Source organism: Acartia tonsa, chromosome 10 (genome assembly GCF_053477335.1).
Source record: "Acartia tonsa isolate MP-2025a chromosome 10, ASM5347733v1, whole genome shotgun sequence".
Lineage (NCBI taxonomy): Eukaryota > Metazoa > Arthropoda > Copepoda > Calanoida > Acartiidae > Acartia > Acartia tonsa.
This window is the reverse complement of record NC_137269.1, coordinates 41,214,651-41,230,612: the sequence shown is the minus strand read 5'-3', so window position 1 is coordinate 41,230,612 and position 15,962 is coordinate 41,214,651. Positions and strand designations below refer to the sequence as shown.

The following is a 15,962-nucleotide window of genomic DNA, read 5'->3' as shown; positions in this document are numbered from 1 at the left end:
TTTTATTTTAGATTTAAAAAAGAAAAATTTCTAAAAAATTGTTCGGGTGGATTTTTTTTTTTTTGGGGGGGGGGATGTGGTAACCTCCCCCAAAATAGTTATAAACCTTCCCAGGATTTATTAGAAGCTACCCTGTAAAGGAGAACCTGGTCGGTTCAGTGGTTAGTGAGATCCTTCGGTACAAACATACAAACACTCAGACAAGCAAACAGACGGACATCATGTTACTTTATCATGAAGATTTACCATTCCTCCTTTCAATAGTAAGTTATATATCTATTTATTAGCGCAGCTACTCTTAATTATGTATATTTCTAGGTTGCTAAATAAAACTCTATTTATCTTATCATAATACAATCTAACTTTAACTATCCATGATCTATCTATCTATCCAAAATTTAAAACATCCTATGTAGTTACTGACATACTATCTATCTATTTACATACCAAAGTATCTATCTATCCAAGATATAAAACAGTTACTAACATACTATCTATCTATTTACATACCAAAGTATCTAACTATCCAAGATATAAAACATCCTATGTAGTTACTGACATACTATCTATCTATTTACATACCAAAGTATCTATCTATCCAAGATATAAAACAGTTACTAACATACTATCTATCTATTTACATACCAAAGTATCTATCTATCGAAGATATAAAACATACCACATAGTTACTGACATACTATCTATCTATTTATATACCAAAGTATCTATCTATCCAAGATATAAAACAGTTACTAACATACTATCTATCTATTTACATACCAAAGTATCTAACTATCCAAGATATAAAACATCCTACATAGTTACTGACATACTATCTATCTATTTATATACCAAAGTATCTATCTATCCAAGATATAAAACAGTTACTAACATACTATCTATCTATTTACATACCAAAGTATCTATCTATCCAAGATATAAAACACCCTACATAGTTACTGACATACTATCTATCTATTTACATACCAAAGTATCTATCTATCGAAGATATAAAACATACCACATAGTTACTGACATACTATCTATTTATTTACATACCAAAGTATCTATCTATCGAAGATATAAAACATACCACATAGTTACTGACATACTATCTATCTATTTACATACCAAAGTATCTATCTATCGAAGATATAAAACATACCACATAGTTACTGACATACTATCTATCTATTTACATACCAAAGTATCTATCTATCGAAGATATAAAACATACCACATAGTTACTGACATACTATCTATCTATTTATATACCAAAGTATCTAACTATCCAAAATATAAAACACCCCACAGAGAATTTTGCTTTCTATCACATTAGATTCACTGTGCATACCCCACCCCCATCACCCAGTGACCCCCAATCAAATTAATGCAACCCCCCCCCCTCCAAAAAATAGTTGTTTTATCAAAACTGTGCAAATTCTTTTGAATGTATGTAAATGTAAATTTTTAAAAAATTGCATAAATGCAAAATACTGCAAAAAAGGGCATTTTTTATTATAGAGACACTTTTACTTTTATATTTACATTGTTGTCCTAGGAATGATTATTCCAAAAACCAGAGCTTGATCTTTAAATGATTTAAAGATCAAGCTCAGATGAATAGGATAATAAAATCATATGAAAATTATATAAAAAGTAAAAAAAAATCATCATGTTCCAAATGGACCCACCGACTTTCAGTTAACGATTATAAAGTTGCTGTACTTTCTGAATTGTACCTAACTGTTACAGGAATCACCATACAAAGTTTGAAATATATCGGACAATTCTACCATGCCTAGATCAACGATAAGAGCGATCTATTACATCTCTGATAAGGCTTAACATTGTATTAACAACGGTAAGAATGACGTCTAAGCTGCGTCTTAATAAATTTAGAAAATGTGTTGGTCTGTGTATTTGCAGTTGCAGTATGCTAAACTGTTGGCTAAATACGGCAGCTGCACAGGGATCTAAAGGGATAAGGCAATGACCGATAAATTGATGTACAGGGTGCGCCACATAAATCCGGACTTTTTTTAAACGGCCATAGCGCCAAAACTACTTGACCAATCAGGACGTTTGACCCCATTATAAAAAGCCTAGGTAATGACCTTTTTGCCCATGAAAATCTTTGGACGATGGAGGACGTGTACGCCGAGCTGGCCGCGCATATGTTCAACAAGGCAGATTCGAATTGCGCAGATTAATTACCGTGGATTTAAGACTTGGGCCTACTAAATCTAATCTCAGCCCATCTGTAGGTAAGATGGACTAATGAAACTTGCTGGAGATACTATCAGATACCTAGTGAAAACACTAGAAAAGACTAGAGCCCAGTTCACAAAAGCTAAACAGTCGACCGATAGAAATTTTCAGTCAACCTTTTTTGAGGTTAACCTTTTTTCAGTCGTACTTTTGAATATTTACTTTAAAAATAAATTATTTAATGTTCCTTTTTCCCTGAGAAAAACAGCTGGAGGTCAGACTTTACAAAATTTAGACTGACGTCCTCATGATCAAAAAAAAAATATTTTCAATAATATTTGATTTTTCTTGAAAATTAAAAAATGATACCTGCAATCTTAAAATACTTTTAATATAACAAATTATTGAAATGAAAATTGAAAATTTTTAGGTTTTATATTTATTTTAAAAATTTTCCAATGTTGAAGAAACGTCTATAAATTTTTTAGGATAAGTTCCAGCTGATAATTAGATTAGTCTAACCAACCTAATAAAAATGGTGGACACAATAACAAATATCTTTTTCGAATTTAAATAAAAATGTTAAAATGTTACAATACTTATACTATTTTAATGCATTATATTATAATTATTTTATTTGTGATTTTTATTACAATATCAACGTTTGCTAAAAGTTATCAAAAATCAAGCGAGGTGGGGAGTAGGGGTTAGTTGGGGATGTAAAGTTTACGTTGCGTTTTTTTGTGTGTGTATATTTTTGCGCAAGCATAAGCTCAGATTAAAGACAATATTATTTGCTTCCTTTATAAATAAATACATAAATTGTAGAAAGGGGAAATGTCCTAGCTTACTTAACGTTAATGTTTTTATTGCTTGGGTAAATTAATTGTTTAAAATAAGGCCTGAAATATGCCACACACAACTTTCTTCACAAATATGATGTAATGGATGCGGCAAAATATTCTATCTCAGGTAATATATCCCCTGTTTCGTTTCAATATACTTTAAAGTTAATTTGAATCTTTCAGATATTTAATAAAGATGAGCTGCAAATTTACTAAAGATGAGAAGAAAGTGACGGCAGATTGATTAAAACGATGTTTCTACTAACAAAATGCAAATCAGGTTTTACTTTTTTATCTTTTAATGCATAATAAAAATCACAAGTTAAACATTACTTTCTAAAGCCAATGCTAATGAAAAATTCAAAATGGAAAGGTGACAATAGAACGAGGGTAAGTGATATGACCTTAGCTTTCATTTGTTAAACATATTAGGTTAGAAAAAAAACAAGAAACGTTAAAATTTAGGTTTTACCCCCCCCCCCCCGTCCTGGCTCCCCCTTTTACAACCCGTAAAGGGACACTCCCATGGTAATTCTGGATTTTTGACCTCTTGGGGGTAATATCCAATAGACAAGCAACACTTTGGTTGCAGGACCTCTGTCTAAAAGTCCTAAATGTGTCAGGTAGTGAGTTGTGCCTGTTTTGGGCAAAGGCATTTCCCCTACTCTAACTATTAATATCGCGCAACGGACATAGCTGTAGTAGGAACCATTTTTAACGTTTTTAGTTTTAAAGTGGTGTTAAGCCGAGATTCGTACCTTTCACCTCCCCGATGCATAATGTTCTAAGCTACGGTTGCGGGTATAAAAAATAGATTTTATCGATAATATTTATAGAAAGGGATTTATAATATTAGTAGTTGCTTTACTCCTAGCCTCTTGACGAGAATAATAGTCTAAAACCTACCCAAGACATATTTCACTTCTAACCTCTAGCCCTGGGCAAGGTCAGAAACTAGCTTAACTATTCCAAGAAATTTATACAGCTTCCCTGAAAAGAAAAATTAATTTGGAACAGCTATTTCTGAGATCTTTAACTAAGACCTTCTAATTTCCGAGAAATTAAGCTTTAGACAAAAAAAACTTACGTGTGTGTAATTTATATTAAAGGATAACAGTGTGATTAATAGTATTGCGCATCTGGTTTTTATTTTATGAAAAGCAAAGTTTCTATAATAAGGATAGGTCTTTAGGCATGTTAGAATTGTCCTATTAAATACAAACTTTGCAGGGTGAATCTTATAGTAGTTAGGTACAATTTAGAAAGCCTAGCAAATCTAAAATCAATACCAGAATGTCCGTAAGTTCATTTTAAACATGTCGATTTTTAACTTTCTTAACAACAAATGGAGGGGGCGGAAGTAGCACTTTTTGAAACCGAAACTAAAAGTCAAAGGAACTAAACTAAATAAAGAGTTACAGCTCTGATATTTGACATGGCAGTTACTTTATAGAGGTACAATATGGAACTGTGAAGAAACGGCGGTGGATCGCAGCTCACGCCGAAAACCGCCGTTTCTCGCCGAAATTTATTTGTGCCTTTTCTCGTCAAATTAGAATCATCTGAGATATTTTTTTCATAAAAATTTCCCTTATATTTTCACTTGACACTTGAAATAGTTCAAACATGTCAATATATTGCATGTGTCAAGTGCAAATATATTTACCGACCTCATACTTCTATTAAAACCACAGTTCTCTTCTCCTGCATTAGCAACCTTCCACCTTCCTGTCATTTCTTATATTTGCATTTGACGAGAAAAGCCGAAAAAAAATTCGGCGGGAAACGGCGTTTTTCGGCCTGAGCGGCGGTTCCTCCGCCGTTTCTTCACAGTTCCATATTATACCTCTTTAAAGCAACTGCCATGTCAAATCTGAGAGCTGTAACTCTTTATTTAGTTGAGTTGCTTTGACTTTTAGTTTTGGTTTCAAAAAGTGTTACTTCCGCCTCCCCCCTTTGTGTGTGTTATTAATATCCGATTGATGTGATTTTTGGAATACTGATTCCTAGGACAACAAAGTTCAATAATATAAGCAAAGCAGCTCTATAATCAAGTCTTAAAAATGTAAGTGTGTCCTTAAACATTATCCTGTATTTCAGCAGTTTTTAACAGACTTAATTTTTTCGACTTTTATACTTTAAATATACTGATTCTGACCCTCTACAAGAGTTAATGTTCGTTTGTCCTACCATTTCAGAGCTTCGTTTTTATGGATGTTATCATCTTTGTTTTAAGATATTTTTGTCGCTAATTCTTTCATACACATGGAGCTTACGTGCACTTAACCATATCTAACAGAAACCTAAAAAAAAAGGTTAAACATCAATAGATTTTTCGAGATTCAATTACTTTATTTGGCGATTGAAAATTATATTCTTAAGCTTAATTTTTTGCGTAAAAATTGCCAAGATACTTTTAATTTTGAAAGAAGTAAAAACAAAATTTAAAGGATTTTTTGTAAGTGGGGGTGGGAGTTGGCTTTTTTTCTGGGAGCGATAATAGAGTGGTAGTGGTACTCTTTATAAAAAAAAGATAAAACCTGACCTAGACCTATAAGAATATTCAGTACACAGAGACAGACATACATCCTGTTATTATAAGGACGTTTATTTATGATTATTTATAAAATTTAAGGTAATGGTAAGGAGACCGACACAACAACAACAACTTTTACCAACGGAATAAAACTACGAAGAATTTCTCTGCACACTACATCCTATATATAAAGGTAAATATATGCAGCTTTTCCTTCAATGATAAAACTCGAACTCTTGTTTTAGGTCGTAATATTACAGTCTCTACACAGTTTAAGTTATTTAAGACAGAAAGAGGTTATACAGTGTGTTTTTTTATGAGAACTTTTTTGAAAGCAATTTTACCCCACTTATAGTTATCAGAATTTAATGATTAATGGCTTATTTTCTTCGTTTTTTTAAGGCAATCAATAAAATGAAAAATTAATTAATTAATTGTTGGAGAACAGTCCCCTTTTTTCTTTAAGGCTTACATAAGCAAAGCCGCTAGCACTTAATAACTTATTGGACATGTGTTTCTTTACTACTTAGTACCTACTTATCAAATGAGAAATTATTTCCTACATAAACGACAAAAAAAGTAAGTTATGCAATGTACTCTTTGATTAAGTATTGTTTTTTTTTTCAGGAACAATGATGTTGCAAAGGACACCCAGCTGACCTCCTCGTTGCTAGGTAAAGTGAGAGAATCTACCAAATGATATTTGAATATCTGTATGGACAATCCTTCAACCTTATTTTACGATGCCCTTACTCGCTCCGCTAAAGTAAAAACTCGTAAACAAGAAAAAAACATTCCAAGATCAGTAGCATATACATTATGGTGGGTTCATATCGGAATTAGACAAAGCGGGGATATGCAACAGATAAAATTAACCTTAAAAACATTTCTGACCGAAAAAGAATTTAAAAAAATTGAGTTTTAGAACACGACCACTTAAAAATATGATTCATTACTTATTAGTATGCAAAGACGACATTCAAATTTTTTTTGAATCAGAACTATGGCTTCATGGTGCTCCCTGGAAAGGCCTTGAGGAGCTGAATCAGGAACTTTTGTCCGTTTCAAAATATCTCGTTCCTAGCCTTAGAAATCACTAAAAAAACAAAATTTTTAAAGGTTTATTGAGAATTGTCTAATTTGTAGAGGTTTTTTAGATTTTCTCAGGCTAGGAACGAGATTTTTTGAAACGGACAAAAGTTCCTGACTCAGCTCCTCAAGGCATTTCCAGGGAGCACCATGAAGCCATAGTTCTGATTCAATAAATTTTTGACTCCCATTTACAAATAGCTATACAATTGAATGTCTGGTCGTCAGCGGTTTTAAGACTTAGGATAAATTTTAAATCATCCAGAGGTGTATTATATCTATATAAATTGAGTGCAGATCCCCGCTTTGGCCTCAGAAAAAAAATTTTCAAAATCGACCCACCCTAATATACATATAATTAATTATTTATTCCGAAATTATAAATGATTTTTGATAAAATAAAATAAGATATTTAATATATTTGTTTAGTTTAATGTATAAAGCTGCTCTCTAATTACATATGTACGTTTTAAACATTAATGAGGCTATTATATCAGGTTCAGATTTTTTTATTTCTTGATATTCTAATAGATTTATGTTAGGGATCTAAAGGGAAAAGACAATGGCCGATAAATTGACGTACATCCCCAATGATAATATAAAAAATTACCCCTTATCAAGACTAAAATTAGTGGTTGTAACGTTTGAACACTCAACTTAATAAACCAACCAGTTAAAACTAAGTAAAAGTTTCCAAAGTTGTTAAGCCAACGAATAATAACACTTCATTATAAAACTTTAGGGACAGGTGTAATAAACAGCCCATTGTTACCTCTCTCTGGAATTACATTTTATGCTTTGCTGCTTGTTGGTGCAGTGGTATCAAACTTCTTAAATCTAGACCTCTGGAAAATTTGTTGTTTCAAAAGTTAAAAAACAACATGTCTAAAATGGACATACGGATATTCTGGCAACGAATATAGAGTTGCTACGCTTTCCAAATCGTACCTAACTACTACAGGAATCATCATGCACAGTTTGAAATCGAGAGGACAATTCTAACATGCATAAATTAATAAAAACAGCGAACCGTAATGTACGTAATAATTATAGAAATGCGGGAGGTTTTTGAGTTTAAACATCTTTAATATCATAAACTGGTATTTATTGACGGAGTTTCCACGGAATTTTAAAAAAATTAAATAAGGTTTAACTTTTTGTTGAAATCATTTGTGGAACTACCCCTTAGCTCTAAAGTTAAAAAATGTCATACTTTAAACCGTATTGGAAAGAAACAGGATCTCTGTGTGTCTATCTGCTCCTATTGATATCTCTAACCACTGGACCGATACGATAATCCGTTACAGTGTAGCTTCTCTTTGGTCTTGTAAGGTTTTTAGCTATTTTTGATAAGGGTACTACCTCCTCTTCCCTTTATTTTTTTAGACTTTCTTTTTGAAATTAAAATAAAACAGCGGGATAGAAATTAATCCCCACCCCCTTTAAGTGTATATAAAATTAAACACTAAAGATTAATTATCGTATTTTATTTTTTTGTTAGGTCATTAAGATCTTGATACATATCCACTGAACCGATTAATGTCTCCATTTGAGAAAGGTTATTTTAAAAGTGCTGGAATATTTTGGTAGCCTTTTTATGATCAGCATGCATTCGATAGTCATCTTGTTTGGAAAAAAATAAAATGGAGGGTAAACTACACCCACCCCCCCCCTTTTTCAGGATATACAATACCCTAGATGCTAGAGCGCAGCTGCTATTGAATATAATATTACAAAGTGCCTAATATGTTTTGATGGTCCAAAAATCAAGGTTAATATGAGAATAACTTTAAAATGTACAGTTGCTATACACGCTAAATGGAATATGCATGAACAAGAGCAAGTGATTCTAAATGTTTTTGATAAATATACTAGGTTTAGGTTTAATATCGTTATATAATTTTTAAAAAAAAGTTTTACCATGGTTTTGTGTGAAACAAACTTTTAATGTAAGGCATTTTTTGGCTATATATCATCAAATGTTTTGTTGAGTTCAAACTGATGTGACAGAAAAGTAAAGTTTTTCAATTAAAAATGTTAATTTATAAAAAAGGATGGTAACTTGTAGTATTGTAGATAGTTTTATTAATGTACTTTTGTAATTTTTGTTTTGGTGTTTTATTTTATTTAAACCTTTAAACTCAACAAAACATTTTATTAAATTTCATCAAAATATTCTTAACATTTCAAAGTTTTATTGTTAGAAAACCATGGAGAAACTTTATTGGTATAACTATATCAAACATAACCCCAGTATATTCACAAAAAAATATTTAGAATCACTGCTGGAAGGTGCTTAGCATCACTTGCTCTCTTACGTGCATAGTCCCCTAATGCCTATTACAGAAATCATCTTCACAAGCCTTTATTACAGGAATCATCGTTCCAAGTTTGAAATTTATATATTTGAACATGCCTGATGTAATCTTGTGTATTGATTATGCTTTCTCAACGGACATGCTTACATTTTAAAGCTTCAACTGTATAATCATTAATACAACAAGAATGATAACATCCATAAAAGCGAAGCATTGAAATGGAAAGATGAACGAACTTAACACTTGTAGAGTGTCAGAACTGAATAAGCAGAATTTTAATGCATTAAAGTCTAAACAAAATTGTAAGTAAATTTGCTTCAAAACAGCTTTATATGACTTGAATATAATACTTTGCTTATAATATTGTACTATGTTGTAATAGGAATCAGTATACCAAAATTCAGATGAATATTATAATTTTAAAATACTAAATTTTTTATAGTCAAAAATTAAAAGATCAGCTTATTTTAAGTGGAAGTATGGACTTTCTGGTAATGCTTATAGTGTTGCTGCGGTTTCTAAGTAACTGTTACAGGAATCAGCATTAAAAGTTTGAAATCAATAGGACAATTTTAACCTGTTTAAATTGACCCAAAAAGCTATCCTTTACGGATCGACCCTAATTATAGAAAAGCTTTGCTTAACGGTCGGCTTCAGTTTTTGTCTATCTCATTTTCTGTTTGTGAAAGATAAAGAGCCCAAACTGCGTGACTTTTAAAGTATGGGTATGACACATAACTGAGAGTTGGAATATTTTTGATATCTTCATCCTGGCGGGCACAGGATGTCAGCAAACCTGGCAGGTTCATCCAGGAAAAGCGCAAAAAATATTTTTTTGACTTAAACAAAGCATTTTATCTTACCAAAATACTAAAATATCCTCTAGAAGTACATCCTCATACGAAATACAGGTGTTTAAGTCTATTATAGGTTCCAGGTATGATCCTCCAGGTCTCCAGAAATCTTTATGAGGCTCATGTGGCCGCAATTTTTGACTTAGAGACTTCAAATTTTGAACTTAAGCTTATCCCACATGTTTCCATAACGTATTAAAATTTCATAAAGATCCGCCGCCGTTTTCCCGCCAACTACGGCGTCTGGCAGCTGCCAAGTACAGCTGCAGCCGCTGAAATTTATATTTTGATAATTCTAATATAAAATTTACATATAAATAAACATTTTCTGCAAAAAATTGTACTTCTAGCTTCAAAAATAAGAAAATTACAGCAGTTTGAAATTTTGAAGTAAAAAAGGACCTAGAAACAAAGGTTGTTAAATAAAAGGGTGAAGGAAGTGAAAATTGACTTAAGGTCAGTAATTCAGGGAACTTGCACAAAAATTTTTAGCCCTCTAGCTCTAATAGAAACTGAGATAATAGCCCCCCCCCCCAACCGATCAAGGGGCCTGACTGTTAAGGGTTAAAAATCTGATTAATAATTTAATTACCAATTCATTACATAAATGGTAATTGCGCTTAATTAGGTACAATGTGGAACTAAAAAGTTAAGGCGGCGGGACCGCTGCTTGCGCTGCCATCGAATACAGTAATCTACTGCCTTTTTTTGCTATTTCTCGCCAATAATTTTGAAACATTTGCAGGGATTAATCTGTTTATTACACTAATAAGAGCAACTACATGCCAAATTTCAGCGTTCTTCTACTGTTTAAAAAGTCTAGTTAGAACACATTGTACACAGCAAACACGCAAGAAAAATGTCGAAATTTGATAGTTCACGGAATGATAGACACACACCTTTTAATGTAATCATTTACGTAAATAACAGAACTCTAGTTATAAAGTAGCCATGCTCTTAATACATAAAAATGATTGATTGAAGTAATTATTATATTTTATAATAGATTTGCTTTGCATTATAAAATCACAATTTGAAGATGAAATTAAGTAAAATACGTAATAGTTATAACAGAAACATTGAAAACAGTTTTTTTTTTCTCTCTAAATGTTAATGCTTCAAATTGGGGGGGGGGGGGGGGGGGCGGAAGTGACACTTTTTAAAACCATAACTAGAAGTCAAAGAAACCAAATTAAATGAAGAGATGTAGCTCTGAGATTTGGTATGGCAGTTGCTTTAAAGAGGTACAATACTGAACTCTGAAGAGACAGTGGAGGAACTGTCGCTCATGTCAAAAACCGCTGTTTCCCACTAAATTTTATTTTGCCTTTTCACTTGACACTAGTAATACTTCAAACATGTCAAGTGTCAAGTGCAAATAAGGGATTTTTTTATGAAGATGGTTGAAAATTGTCTAATTTGGCTAAAAAAGGCAAAAACATTTCGGCGGTTTTCGGCGGGAGCGGCTGTTTCTCCACAGTTCCATATTGTACCATAAAAGCAACTGCCATGCCAAATCTCAAAGCTGTAACTCTTTTTTAGTGGAGTTCCTTCGACTTTTAGTTTTGGTTTTATTAAGTGTCACTTCTGCCCCCTCCCCCTTACATGTGATTTTGTTGATTAAAACTTATTAAATAAGTTAACATACAGGATAGTTCTATGACAGAATCCAAGCTGTTGATTTAGATTGTCAAATATAAAGCTTGTGAAAGTTGATTTACAATAAAATAGAATGTATTAATAATAAAACATGGTTGACAACATCCCGCACAAAAATTAAAAGATGGCTAAAAAACAAATAGAATAACAAATTAAGATTTAGAATAAATGCTAATAAATCTGATGAATCATCTGGAATAAATTCAGAAGCATATTTAATGATGAAATTGAGCTACATGAGTCTTTATCTACAATTAAACAGCCTTTAAGTTTAGAGAAACCGTAACTTAAGTTCTTGCTAAAACATAGAAAGTAAAGATACTTGTCCTTTCATTTATGGACACAAATAATTTTATCCGAAAAAAATACAAATTAGATCAAAACACTTAGTTAGACGGACATTTCAATTTAGAGTAGGTTTTCTACAAATCAAATAAATTTCTTTTCTAAATATCACATGAATATGGTATTAATAATCATTAGAAAATAATATTTTGAAATATATAGTATTAATTATAAGAGGGATGTGTGCTAGGCCAGATTATTTAATTTTTAAAAGAAAGCGGTATCAAAATATTTTCATTGGTTTGGTAAGGAAAAAATGCTAAAACACACACACATTCTTATTATATTTATTACTACACGTCGAAGATTTTTCTTGTGTGCTGCAAATAACATTGAATTTCATCTCGTTGGGTTGATTTCCTCCTTGGCTAAACGCAACCTCTAAAATAGTAAATACTTTTTAGTTGCAAAGTTACTCTATAATTCAAAATGTCTGTCTGTCTGTCCATTTTCACATTGAGACTTTTTACAAGAGAAGCTAAAGAAAATAAAAGCAACTACACCTTTCATATATGATTACAACCTTTTACTAGCGGATACGCCAAGGGAAGCCTTAAGAGCACTTCCCTGGACCTATAGGAAGCTACACTGCAAAAGAAATCCTATTGCTTTATAAAATACTTATCTAAGGGCTCTGTATTCAAAAAGGCAGAAATGGTGGTAATATCCTCTTAGAAATATTTTTTCAATTTTAAGATTTTTTATACCCCCCCCCCCCCCCCCACCCCCCGACAGAACTATGAACTCTGGGCGCAGCGCTCGGCTCCCTAGCATAAAACCTAACCTAACCTAAACTGGTGGTATTATCCTCTTAGAATTTTTTTTTTCAATATTGAAAATTTGAGTACCCCCCCCCCCCCCCAGACAGCGAACTATGAACTCTGGCCGCAGCGCTCGGCCCCTTGGCCTGCCTAGCCGCAGCGCTCGGCTCCCTAGCCTAAAACCTAACCTAAAATAGTTGTTCGTCGGTAGTCGGGGGGGGGGGGGGGGGGGGGGAATTGAAAAAAAGAGGATAACGCCAAAATAGTTGTTCTGTAAGGGGGGGGGGGGGCGGATGTAAAATCGGAAATTAACATAGCCTAAAAACTAAAACAGTACCTATGAGAAGGTTACATAAAATAGAACCCAATCGGTTCAGTAGTTACTTAAATCTTTATATGCTTCATACAAAAAAATCGTATCACCTTATATAATAGGAGGATAGGATATAAAGAAGAAAACTTTTTTTGTCCATAGCACTTACCATTAAACCTATTTATATGGATCTCCTTTACTGTTAGGATTCCTAATTGATCCAGGGAAGGTTTTTAACTATTTTGAGGAATGATTTCTCCACCCTCCCAACAGAAATTAATCCTCCCCACCCCCCTAAAAATTTTTTTCTTTTAAAAACAAAAATTGAAAATGAAGAGTCCACTACCCCCTCCTTTGCCAATCATCTTGGCACAACACTGTGCACGTCACTACATATATGTCTCTAAGTACTAATTAAGCATGGTAGTGAGTTGCACCTGTTTCGGGCCAAGGCCTTCCCCTCTTATCTAACTACTTATGTCACACACCTGACACGGCAGCAATGGGAACAATTTTTAACGTCTTAAAGTATGACGCAGTGTGGGGCTGAAATTCGAACCTATCACCTTGCCAAAAAACGAGCTGATGCGTGTTATGCCACAGTCGAGGATTATAAAAATATTACCTTTTATAAATCAAAGAGAGAAGTGAGCGGCTTACTAAAAATCATTTTTTAACCTCTGAAATTTAAAACGGAATATTAATATAATGTTCAAGCTTATTTGACGTACATGCAATGGAAAAAGATATCTAGTGGACCTCTTTTTCTAAAAACTACACGATAACAAGGATAACATTCATAAAAGCTATGCTCTTAAACAATAGGACAAACGAACATTAATAATTGTCGAGTGTTACAACTATAAAAACAGAATATAAATGTACATACTATTCAAGTACCTACTTACATTTTCAGGACTTTTTTATGCAGATGCTTCTCTTATAATTAACTTTGTACTTTGTTGTCCAAGGAATCATTATTCCAAATAAATAAAAACAATAGGATAATAAAAATTTGATGTTAATGAAGTTAATCATCTACATGTTTAAAATGGACGTAGGTATGGACATTCTGATAAAGAATATATGAGTTTCTATGCTTTTAAATCGTACCTAACTTCTACATGAATCACTATGCAAATTTTGAAATTTATAACACAAAGCTAATATGCTTAAATTAACAACAAGAGCTATTCCTTTACAGTCGCACAGACTGACCCTAGTTAAAGAAAAACTTTGCAATTAAAAAGTTAAATTAAACAAAACTGTTCGTGCTTTTAGGATCATGGAAAAAACGAAGTAGCGGGTTTTGTCGTATTTTCCAAGTAGCTTTCATAAGTTATTTTAGGTTAAGTTAGGAAAATGTTAATGATTGCCCTGCAGGGGCTAGAAATAGAAGAAATGCTACTGTAAAAATACGACGAAACCCACTACTTTGTTTTCCTTCCATGATCCCCTTTTTCAACTTGTAAAATAAAAGTTAATAAATAACTTCCTATTTGTGGTGCTACCCTCCCCCCAAAAACTCACTAGGACCTATGAAAATTTACTCTGTAAAGGAGAACCATATAGGTTCAGCAGTTAACAATATACTTTGGTACAGACAGACAAAAAACATCCCGTTACTTTATTATAAGGATAGGTGTATAATTTTAACTTTAAGCTATTTAGAATTTTCGTACGTAAATCACATCAGCTGATGATTATTCCTTGTTTCAGTTTGTTTATAATTCTAGATTTTTATTAAAAAATACATACCAATGAGTACCTAGCTAGCTAAATATATATTTTTTTTTCTTCAAAAAATCAAAAAAATAATTGATTAAATTGTTTTTTACTTAAAAATAAAATTACAAAAAATATTGTAAGTTTTTAAAAGACAGCTTTTTAATAACTTTTTAATAAACTTCAACTATTGATATGGTTTGGCTCGATTATAATCAGGGATAGAAAGATAAGAAAATGATTTTAAAAATATTGGGAAAATGAGACTTGGTATAGAGTAACTTTTTTTTCGCCGAACAATGTAATTAGGCTTGTAAATCTATAATATGGGGTCACTATTACAATCTCTAATTATTTTTGTGTATAAAAACTTAGCAATTGAAGCAAAAAATAGGAATTTGTTTAGGTTGGGTTATATTTCAGTTGTACTAAAATCGGTTGACCTACTGAAAAATTCGGTCGACCTCTAAAATGCTTTTGTGAACTGGGCTTAGAGCTCTCTATCCCAGCTGACATGGCTGTAGTACTCCGACAAAGTGGATCGTGGTAGATTTTAAGATGTCAAAAACGTCAAAAATCGTAAAAATTTCTCGGTTCTTGACTTCAGGGGCCCATATGGATGGGTTAATTTGGATCCTGCTGTTACTCACTCCTTAAGGAGATGTGGCCTCCCAGCAGACCCGATCTTAATCCAATGGACTTTTGGGCCTGGAGCGCCATTAAAGCGAACCAATAGACGCGCCCATACCAAAAAGACCTTTCTCATCACTCCTATCATGGAGAACTTCGCCTGCTTGAACAGGGACATGTTGACTAGGGTCTGCGGGCGGTTCAGGGGGCAGGTAGAGGCGGTGATTGAGGCTGGCGGCAATTTTATTAAATAATTTAATAGTCATATACCTAGGTTGCTTCCCAGTTTTTAAAATTCAATAAAATCTTTAAAATTGATGATTTTATGATTATTTGTGTAAAAATAAGAAAAAGTCCGGATTTATGTGGTGCACCCTGTACATACCCAATGATGATACACAAAATAACCCTTTCTATAGATTAGAATAAGTTGTTAAAACACTTGGACACTGAACTTAATGAACGAACTAATCAAAATAAGTAGATATTCCTAAAGTTGTTAATCCAACAAATAAGAAACCGTTATCATAAAACTTTTGGGGACTAGTGTGGTAAACAGTCCAATGTCCCCTCACTCCCTGGCAGCTGAAATTACTTTTTTCTTTTGCTTTTTTTTAGCTGGATTAAAAGAACGTTCCGTGCACATAGGCATTCAGAATCATGGGCAGAGACAATA

At 32.7% G+C, this 15,962-nt stretch overlaps 2 long non-coding RNA genes across 2 annotated transcripts; one reads left to right on the top strand and one right to left on the bottom strand.

Moving 5' to 3' along the window:
* Positions 1 to 3,237: 3,237 nt before the first annotated feature.
* LOC145330637 (uncharacterized) lies at positions 3,238 to 6,408 on the top strand. Its single transcript, XR_013883532.1, has 3 exons — positions 3,238 to 3,336; positions 5,692 to 5,785; positions 6,220 to 6,408. It is a non-coding gene; the product is annotated as an uncharacterized LOC145330637 (long non-coding RNA).
* A 4,423-nt stretch (positions 6,409 to 10,831) lies between these two features.
* Positions 10,832 to 13,614, bottom strand: LOC145330636 (uncharacterized). The gene is made up of 2 exons (XR_013883531.1): positions 13,557 to 13,614; positions 10,832 to 12,238 (listed from the first exon to the last, which is right to left on the bottom strand). It is a non-coding gene; the product is annotated as an uncharacterized LOC145330636 (long non-coding RNA).
* Between the last annotated feature and the right edge of the window lie 2,348 nt (positions 13,615 to 15,962).